General features: G+C 44.6%; 1 protein-coding gene across 4 annotated transcripts in view; it reads left to right on the top strand.

Moving 5' to 3' along the window:
• MPRIP (myosin phosphatase Rho interacting protein) overlaps nucleotides 1-11031 on the top strand; it is a 144120-nt gene that overhangs the window by 67090 nt on the left and 65999 nt on the right. The window lies entirely within an intron of this gene.

The raw sequence follows: 11031 nt of genomic DNA, 5'->3' as shown, positions 1-11031 counted from the left end.
AAGAGCTGCGAAGAATACAGGCACTATACAAATACAGGTTAATGATTTCCAGCTGCTGCTGAAGCTTTAGGCACTGTCTGCTTGGGGAAGTAACAGGAGGGTTTATTGATTTTGCAGGCCTGAGAATTTTGCAGCCATGTTTAAAATGAGAGGTATCTGTTAGTTACTCAGGGCCTGATGCAGAGGTGCAGGAAAAGCCACAGTTTGTGGATCTGAGCGGTTTTATTTATTTTTTATACCACACATGCGGCTGTCGCGGTGAGGACTTGGACGTAGTGCGATTGACAGTCATGGAGGGTGGAGAGGCAAACACGGGAGTGTCGAGACCACTTGTGGGGCGTGTCTCTGACTGCGAATACAAGTTCGTACGAAGTGGCTCTGTCGGCTTGCTCGCGATGGACTCAAAGGGTTGCTCAGAAGATCTATGGTCCGACCGATAGCGCGTCTTTGTACGCAAGTGGTGGATTTGGGAAAGATGTCTTAATGAACTCAGAGGTTTTATTCCAAAGCCCCTCTGCTCACTACATCATGCGACTGTGGTTGCCATTGTACTCACATGACGATGTGGAAAACCTGCAGAAGTATCAATAATATAAAGCAGTCTGAAGTAACCAACCAAGCTACGAAGCAGCTTCATATAGCCAGCCGCATTGACTTGGTTTTTTTTTTTTTTTTCATGGCATTGCTGCTTTTACTTTCTAATGGGAAGAAGACAGGTAACATAGTAAATAATTGAAAGAGTGCACAGTAACCAATATGTTGCTATAGAAGCCTATTGTAACAGTACAAAAACTAAAAGTCAACTGGATATACGTTCAGACTTGATAAACTAGTCCCTCAGTGTCACCATTGGCTCCTAGAGAATTGGTCCTGTCAGTGTCCACATTTTTGCCAGTATAATTCTCTAACCAGTCATGAAATGCTAGAGTTTTTGCCCTTTTATGTAATATGTGGTGGATAAAGCCTTATATACTGTGAGAGAAGACAGGGCGAGTGGCTCCAGAACGGTATGTTTTTGTTCCCTGGGCTGTTGCAGCCCTCTATAAACTGGATGAAATATACACAGTACTGTTATAGGCTGCTGCCAGGCGTTTAGTCAGAGCTCTGAGCCTTACACGCATAGTAAAAGCAGGCACTTCTCTAACCTCTCCCTGCTTTCTGTCCTCCACAGTTTACACTTTTCACCTTGCAGATTCCAGCATCCCTACTCTCCATCCCCCGCCCCCAGCCCAATAATGCTACACAGCTGGCAGTGCATGCTGGGTCCTGTAGTTCAACAGTAGCTGGAAAGCCGCAGAACATGGCAGTGTTCAGAATCCTTCACCATGTACCAGCAGAGTGACATAATGGTCAAACTTCTTTTTAAAACGTTAATGTCTCCTAGAATTATTAGACATAGGGGTGGGCAATATTTTTGTCTATTTGGTACCAGACAGTCAACATTACAAGCGCCATTACCATCTTCCCCCTCCCCCAAATCCAGAGTGCCACCACCATTACTGCATATACAAACCTTTACAGAAGCAATAGATGGATACTGCTTCCCTGTCCTTCCTTGCTACTTTGAAGCTTGTTTGCGCAGGTCAGGGGGATAATCTGTAGTCTGGAGATGAAGGTGTGATTCACAACTGTTATTTGTCTGTGAGCAGGATTGACTGTGGCAGGTTTACTCACCATAGGCTCAGGCTTCACTGGGTATCCAGGCCAAGCTTTAGAGAGAGTTTATAGGCCAAAAAGGCTGCTATGTGCGGGGGGGTGGTACAGGAGGGGAATCGGTATAATGCCGCGGCCGGCGGTTCAAACCCTGACAGAGGTGGAAATCCCGATCGTCCATTAAGGTAAGTGTGCCCCCCCCAAGTGCCTAACCCTAACATCCCCCCGGGTGTCGGGCTCCAGGCGTAGGTCTAATGACAGGCGTCGGGATTTCGACGCCTGCCATCGTCCGCTGGCTTCCCGACTGCTTCCCTACAGAGGGTGAGGAGCAGCGTAGTAGGAGAGGGACTGATTCCACTGGTAACATTCTGGAGGGCCACCTTGAGGCACTGGTGCCAAGGGTTGTCTGTTGCGTGTATTAGACTGCTCCATAATGTGCTGAAGGCAGGAAATGGGTACGCCAATCTAGAGATTAGTCCACAACATACAGATGTGCCCACCTACTCCTAGCCTCACATTTGGGGCTATTAGGCATGCTACAGACTTATGCGCCCTGTGTCCTGAAACCCTTCTCTTTTTTGTGTAAAAAAAAAAAATATATATATATATATACATATACATACACATATATATATATATATACATATGCATATTCACTAATGCAACAAAAGGACTTGCACGGGTACCTGGGACACCCGCCTTACATGTAGTTACTGCGTGCGACTCAGACGCTAACCTAGGTAAAAAAAAAAAAGCAAAAGAGCCAAGGACCGGTACCAGCGAGCCGTGCCAGGCATCATGGTTGTACTTAATCTGGGAGTACAGTCCATCCTATCTCAGTGCCAGGTGGTTATTACACAATCACAGTGCAATGAAACACACTGTCAGAACTTGATGGTCACTAGTGTCCGTCATCTGCTGAGGAGGCATCAGCGGCGATTACCTCCATATAGAACCATGTCCGTTATAGAAATTCAGCCATACACGACAAAGCGCAGGTCTGGGGCAGCAGCTTGTACCATGTTGCACCTCTGTACAGAGATTAGATTGTTATGAATGTAACATTGTGCTCGGATCTAAGCCGCGTAATGTGGGAACCTCTTGTAGGGGGGTGAGGAATATGAATGTATTGTTCCTGCCCGCACACCCTGTACATATTTCAGACTGTAAACACACCGGAGAATGGTTTTCTCTCGCATGTCGGAAGCAAAACCAGCGCTGACATCTCTCGTCACATCCCTCCAGCACATACCTGTGTGCCATTGATCCGACCTGTACACTGTACTCCATTCATCTACTGAATCCTGACACGATCTAGCTGCAGACCAGCAGAGCTGCCTGATTGCTGTCCTGTAACAGGCCGGCTGATGGGAGATCAATGTCTCTGTGGCAATAAAAGGAGCAGAATATAATTTGTGTACCAGGCTCCTATTCACAATAGAGGCGGCCGTTCTATGGGCAAAATCAATATTCATGAGAACACAACTTAATAATTCACTAGTGACGGCATGAGAGGAATTGTGTGACTGGGTCACAGGGAATGGATTGGTTTAATGTTCGTTCGGCTGAGAAAATGGCCGTCTCCGCTGTATTTAGCTGATATGTAGACTTTAAGCCTGCTGTCAATCAAGGGTGGTCTTAGATTTGATTTGCATCTTCTAATCTAAAGCAAACACAATGTTGGTTTTCTTTGCCACACCAAGTAAACCCCCCCTATACTATTTTAGAGACTGTCTGTCTGTCTTGCTCACTCTACTTTTGTAAGTTACTATTATTTTCAGCTTTAAACTGTTTACTTCAAATATAACCATACCATATGTCCACCTGCAACTTTTACCAAATGTCTTCATCTTTCTGCCTACTTTTCTGTGCATTTTAGCCATGTCTGTATATCATCAGGTGGGGTCTGCTGTCCTGAAATGTGACACCTAGCTGTTTTCCTGTATTCCATTGTATCCAATGTGTAGATGTGTTGTATACCAGGGCACAGAAATAAAATGGCTCTGCCTGATGACTATACACGTGGCTGAAAAGCAGAGAAGGAAGCCAATGTAGTTAGTAATATCACAGAAGGCCAAACAAGTGAAAGATGAATGAAGGCGGACAAGCCCTTTAAATTCTGCACATGAAAAGCTTACCTAGGCATGTGCAGTGGGACAATTTAGCTCATTAAATATGACCCGCCATAGAACAGGATGTGAACCAGTTTTTTTTGGAGTCTTGTACGGTAAGAAACGGGCCCTCTGCCTCTCTGCTATTCTGTGTGTATGTTCTCAAACATCCAAAAGGGTTAACATTTTGTTTGGGTTACTTGGAAATAGAGGCCGGAGAAAATTGAACATTTTTGCTGCCCGAGGCATCAGGACTCTGTCCAAGTGAGCAGAGCCCGACCGTGCCCTCGCCAAGGTTAAATGGGCGAGCTTGCGATTGCCACTGGCGGCGATGGCTGATTGCTAGAGTCAGTCTGTCACTGGGGTGAGAGCCGTCTCTCTGCCGGCTAAGTCCTCTCTCACATAACCATATAAGGACACAGACAGACCCCGCTATGCTGGTGGAATCTAACTTTTTTTGTGTGTGCTTGAAGCAGACAGATTAGTTATTTTGGGTATAAGGTCGTGCTCCAATTACACCCTCCTCCCGAGTATTTTGTTTTGGGGAAATGCTTACTTTTTTTTTTTTTTTTTTAAATATATATTTATAAAGGGGAAAAAAAAAAAAAAAGTATTAACCCATTCCTGTCATCGATGATTGCTGCATTGTGCAATTGCATGGGTGCCCCTACTCCCTGGTACATGTAGAAAAATAAATAAAGATTGTAATAAATTGTGGCACGAGGCAGGTTTGGGTACGGTTGAGTGAATTGGGTATGACTCTAGACCTCTCCTGACCTGAGCTGTACTTCATCAGTGTCTCTAGTGACTTTCCCGGGACAGTCATGTCTGTTTCTCGTTGGTTTGGGAGCAGCGAGTCAGTGGCTTATTATTTAATCTGACGCCTTTATGCAAACTCAGACAGGCTCCTTGGGTGAGATCTTTAACAGCCCGTTGATGTGAAAATACCTCTAATATCCTGACCTACAGTAAGCAGGTGTCCCCACCTGCATTTCTGCAATACTTTATTTGTATTTTAGATGAGAACTCTTCGGAACAGGTTGCTTCTACGATGCCAGCAGCAGAATGTCACTAACGTGACAACCGCGCCATCTAGGTCAATCAATGGCCATCATGCTGGCCAATTTCTCGACCCCCCCCCCCCCCCAATAGAGCTTGAATATTTGTTTAGTTTTTCTATTGTTAGAGCACTGGAGGGTTAAGTCATACTCCATTGTTTAGAGGAATGGTCGAGGGGGCCTGCGTGTTAGACTACATATACAGTACATGTCTGGATTAGAGGAAATGCTGGTTTTTCAGAAATCACAATTCTGCCAGAGGCGCTCCTGGAGCTGATGCTGAACTATCGCCCCCCCCAGTCTATCATCAGCTCCTGTCTCCGTGGAGAGGACGCCCTATACGCGGGGCCCTGCCACATTGATCGGCAGGTTTGTCCACCCCGTTGCTAGCGAAGCCTGCTTCTGTTTGCTTACCACGGTATAATTTCCATGGTGACATAAGAGTTAGACTTGGATTTTTTACACCTGACTAGTCCTGAGGGAACATTGAGAGTGCCTAGGGTGCCAGATTTTTGTACTAGTCTACTGATACTCCTGTGAACCACAGGGAGCTGCTGTTTTTGACGCGACAGGTAAAGTGTACGGGATCCGCAACGGCGGCTCGTTGACCGAAAACCACATCTTTTATAGTGGCGGCACGGTTTTGTCCAGGTCCTCGTATGTCACCTTGGAATTTGACATCACAATCCATTTCCGCCTCCTAAATCTTCCATTTGTCATGTAACACCTTCAGGTTTGTTACCTGCTGTCTGACGGGTGCCCTTCTGGACTCCTAACTCTACTTACCCCTCTCCCTTTTTCACACCCGTTCCTTTTTCCTAATAATAAAAAAGGTTTTGTGTCTTGTACTTTCTGGAGTGAGAGGATATGAACTATCTTGAAAGTTATAGTATTCCATGCTAGTATGTGCACCTGTGATTTATGTGATCTCTTAAGGTGCATACGCACAACGATTTTTTTAACGATATCGTTTATCGTTCAAAAAATCGTTCACTTTCTAAGTTTAAACGATGAACGACTATCGTTCATTATTATTCATGCGCGTTCACGTTTGTAGTTCAGTCAGACTGACCAACTGAACGATTTTCATTAAGGGAATATGCAAAAATCGTTTGTAGTTCAAAAAATCGTTCATTACATTTAGTAAATGAACGATAATAGTAAACTATTTTCGTTCATTTTTCCCTTGAAAAAATGAACGGAAATCGTTTAATAAAATCGTTCATTTACAAAATCGTTGTATGTGTGTGCACCTTATGGTGCATACACACGGTCAGATGTGTCAGTTGAACGATTTGACCAACGATTTGAGCTACAAATGATTTTTGACTGCATTAAAATGAATGGAATCGTCCAAATCTGACTGCAAACACAACAGATGTCAGATATCGTTATCTGACCATTGGGAACACTCATCGTTCATCGTTCAGACATGTCAGATTTTCCTCTTTCAGATATGAAATTGTTATCGTTCAGATCTGAAGAAAAATCTGACTGTGTGTATGCACCAATAGTATTTACTCCCATCAGCTCCCTGGCACCAGTGCATGTACCTAGGACCGCTGCAGATCTCCTTTATCGCTATTTAGCTGCCACTGTGGCTCTAAGAGGCCCATTTATCAACGAGTTTTATCATACGCAACGAGTGATCAGCCTCGTTACGTATGATAAATGGTGCTCCAGCCAACCAGCTCCCAACTGTCATCTGTTTGAAAACTGACAGTTGGGAGCTGATTGGCTGGAGCAACATTTATCCTACGCAACGAGTTTTAAAACTCGTTGCGCATGATAAAATTAATGATAAACGAGGCCCTAGTCTGTCTTCCGCAGAGGGAGAACATTATAAAGCCTAAAGCAGTCGGTAGAGGCTTCGACTGCATATGAGCGTGGGAACCCTGATAAATACAGTGGGGGGGTACATCGGGCACCCAGCAAAGTACTGATATTATGAAGAGGGGATTTTGTTAATTACTTTTTAATAAAGGGTAGGTTCCCATGTTAACCAGTTTGATGAGATACATGTGTGTTATTGGTGATGTCATTCATAAAGACACTGTAATTACGTGGTAATATAATAGTCTGGCCGAAACGTTATCCTGCCACATTACTTTTTCCTAAATGCTGATATCTGGTTTTACAGAATATGTATTTTCTTTTTATATTACTAAGCATAAGCTTGTTCAAGGCCAGGTAAATGGAATGTGTTTAAAAAAATATAATTCTGTGTTTTGTCATTGAGACGTTGAATATTGTAACGCTATGATAATTACAGTGAAACGGCGCCTTCCGCTGACATAAGTTGCTATGTTACGACTGCACATTTTCTGATGGGTGCGGGGGGCTGGGGGAGGGAAGGGGGGTGGGGAGGTGCTTCAATGTCTGCCTTCAGTGTGCCAAGTCATGCCAGTTTTATAGACTTCAATGTAAGACAAAGCTCCCTAGGCCAACAATGTCATGTAACCAGGAATCTCTCCTGAGGCTTTCATCTCCTGCTCTCAAAGGCCTGCGAGCTGGATTACAATAATGAGCTTTATTCACCCACTCCCGAAGGCGCACCCCCTCCCATCTTGCCCTTTTTTTTTTATTTCGCTCCCCCCGCTTCCTAAGCCCGCACGGGGTAAATGTTATTAGTATGGGATTCCAGTCCCAGTTGGTCTGCATGTGAGGCCTGAGGCTATGCGAGAGAGACCCGGCCGGGGCGAGCAGGCACACACTGCAGTTTCCCTACAAATGACCTTTCCTAGCAGGAAGGGTTGTGTTACAGCAACACAAGGAGAATGTCCTGATGTCCGTAGCTCCCTTACATGCATGACACAACCTTGTAGCATCTGGATCAGCTCATGATGAAACCTGTGTGTCTAGTTTTTGTTTGTGTGTAGCGCTATCCCCGTATGTCAGAAGCCCGTGCAGAGTAACTGTGCAGCACATTCAGTTATAGGTGTTGTATGTGCTGCTCGGCAGTGTGGTTCCATCCTCTCACCGACAGCACCGTTTCATTACCTGTCTGAGAGCGCCCCATGGCTGCACCCCGAATTCTCGCTCTATATATATTTTTTTTATAATTGTGTATGATCTTGAAATACACACTTTTTATTATGAGCACCCTGTAATTATTACAGGGCTCAGTCATTACTATTATTATGATCAATTACTAATATAGCGCCAGCAAATTGCGTTGCACTCTACAATTGGGACGGAGAGGTAAAAGGGCCCAGCTCGCATATAGTTAAATAGGCATTTGATACATAAGGATAAATGCTACATATTGCGTAGTGATCCAGCCATATATATTGCAGGATAGAAAGTGCTTAGAGGGCAGAATAATCCAGCCATACATGATAATATATTGACGGGGGGAGGGTGCCTTCTTTCTCAACTCAGGGCATAGTTTGTACTGTTCAGTTGGCATTACTGGGACACGTTTCTGGGTGTTTAGATCTCTGCTAGAAGTGCGTGATTGGATAACTGCGGCACCCATCCTGGCACATACTGCCTTTGTGCTGTGATACCAGATTTTGGGATCAGTGTGCCTCGGCCAGGCCACCTAGCACAGCAGTCAGCCTCTCTAGTCTTGTAGTGAGCTTGGCTCAAGCTGACTAAGCCAATAGATAACTCAATTGACTAATCACACACTAAAAAGATTTATTTCCTTCATGTTTTTGTACGACCATGACACGCGCAGACGCTGTCATTCTCTCATCATTTTAGGATAGAGGGATCTAACTGTTCTTGTATATAACCCTAGTAAAATACGGGGATGAAGCACATTAAATGACCCAAACTCGGTTGCCTCTGAGATCAGGAGCATTGCAAGTTGCCGATGTACGCAATAGCATTTTCCAAACGGCACACTTAACATTTTCCCAGTGCCAGTGGGTAGCCTGCTTAGGGAGTTTGTATAACTTGGCATTGCAAAAAAAAAAAAAAATAATTCAAAAATTGCTTTGCTCTTTGGAATTTAAAGGACCACAGTAACTGAGATAGAAGCTGAAAGTGGCGTTCCAAACTGGAGGCAACCCTCCTCTTCTGTTTCATGTTCAGTTCTCCCAACTATATTCAAACCCCCTCCTTTCAATTTATTTTTTTTCTCCAATGGGGGTATCTGTGCATGCATGGCAAATCATGCTTCTGGATGGTGTCGGCCGCCGGAGGACCGATCTGTCAGGCGGTCATACACCAGATTGTGCAGCGTGTATGGACCGCCCGATATATCATGCCATCACTGTGTACACACCGGCTAGTGTGTACCCAGCTTAATGGAGACCACTCTATAGCAGCAGGACCAAGAGAGGTCTCTGAGCTGTGCAGGTGTTCCATGTCAGGGCATTTGTTGTGATAAGTGCGTTTTAACACACAGGACATAGTTCAAGTTAGTTGTTTTTTTTGGGGGGGGGGGGGGTTCCTTTCATTGTTTGTGAGTGAGGTGATTTAAAGTTTGACCGCTAGAGGAAAGAAAAGATTATAATCGCCTTTAAACACTGTCAGCAGCTTATCCTTGTGATTGGCTCTACACCATATTGTCCTGTCAGCTGTCAAGGCCCCCATACATCAGCAATCTGAAAACCACAATTGAACTATTTGAAGATTTATTGCCCGATCTTAGGATTTCCCAATCGAGCAATCTGTGCCCATACACTACAGATCTTTTTCAGTGATTTGCAGATCGATTGCAGCAAACACAGATCTGGCAATCTTGAAAGGCCCATCATTTTCATGGTAACGGTCTGCAAATCTGCTGATCATGGCCATACACTGGCAATCTACAGCCCCAATCCATCTGTGAAATCCAACATGTTGGACAATCTGATTAAACAATTCCAATCACTTTTTGGTTGCAATCTGCGATCTGTGAAGCCCATACATTGCAGATTTTTATACACAATCGATTGCAAATTGCACGATTGCTGCAACCCATCTCTGATGTATGGGGGCCTTCAGGAAAGTGCACTTGTTGCGATAAGTGCATAGTCTATCACAAGCAGGTGAACCAGGTACATGTACAAATGCTTTCTTCTTAGTGAGAAGTGTCTCTAGAATGTTGTGTTTCGGGTTCTGTTACCAACAGAGTGAGGGCTCCTGGAAGATGGTAACAGGAGAGTAGTGAGACTGTTATTAGTGCATTTGGGGTAATTTCTGACCCAGGCTGCAGATATTTGCAGCCTCCCAGGAGCTTAGGTTCGGCATGTAGAGCCTCTGGTTAATAGATTGCTGGGAATGACTGGGACGGACCCAAGTCATAGTACATATCAATATTAATAACTGATTTAGGGACTTGGGCGGTAAACTGAAAGCATTGAATATGTTCTTAGCCCCCCCCCCCCCCTCCCCACAGATACAATGCTGGACAGAAATAGTAACCAGGTATATGTACCTGTGTTCAGGGTTGCCTAGCTCTGCTTGGTCGCTTTGTTGGGCTTCAATGCTGGAGATCATCATAATTAGGATTTATGAAGGGTTCACTTTGTGAAACATTGTAAATTTTTTTTTGTGTGTGTGTGGATTCAGTACATTACCGCCTGTTTGACACTACAGAAAGCATTGCCATTCAGGGGGGAACTCCAAATTAGGCTGCCCTGGTTACAGATTGCAGGTCAGATTGTGACAGTCCCACCAGTTTCAGCATCTAGACTGCCCAGCAATGGAAAAGCGTTTTACATCACTGTGTGTGCACAGATTAAACCCTAGTAATAAGGCCATCTCTCTCCTGCACAAGAGGCATAGATCATGTTTATCACATTTTATTGTTCTTTGGCTGCAGATAATGCAATGAATAGACCTATGGAATGCACCATTACCATTAAGCTGCCTAGCTGATATTCACCAATTACGCCAATAGAACAGCGTGTTGCCTTGAGAGAACAGCAGTACCAATTAGTGATTCTATTCATAGCAATGTGCTTATTATCTGGCATGGCTGACAGTGCTGTCGGTAGCGGTCATCTCCCAACCACATTAGCCATGTGGCAGAATCTGCCTGTGAGTATTTACCCACTGACCACACTGCTCTCCATTACAGTAAAGTGAGTGAGGGGGCATGAAGTATAGTCTCATGAGACAGCTGTGTATTTACAGATAGTTGATGGAGCTGGCTGTCCTTCCAAGCATAGGAGACTGCCACTTCAAGGCGTGTGAAACTGAAGGTGCCCATACACGGTGCGATAAAGCAGCCGAACTGATGGATTGGTACGATTTGGCTGCTCTATCGTGCT

The sequence above is a fragment of the Taudactylus pleione genome, unplaced genomic scaffold (genome assembly GCF_031769625.1).
Source record: "Taudactylus pleione unplaced genomic scaffold, aTauple2 ptg000451l, whole genome shotgun sequence".
Lineage (NCBI taxonomy): Eukaryota > Metazoa > Chordata > Amphibia > Anura > Myobatrachidae > Taudactylus > Taudactylus pleione.
The sequence above is the reverse complement of the archived record's forward strand: the minus strand, read 5'-3'. Positions and strand labels throughout refer to the sequence as shown.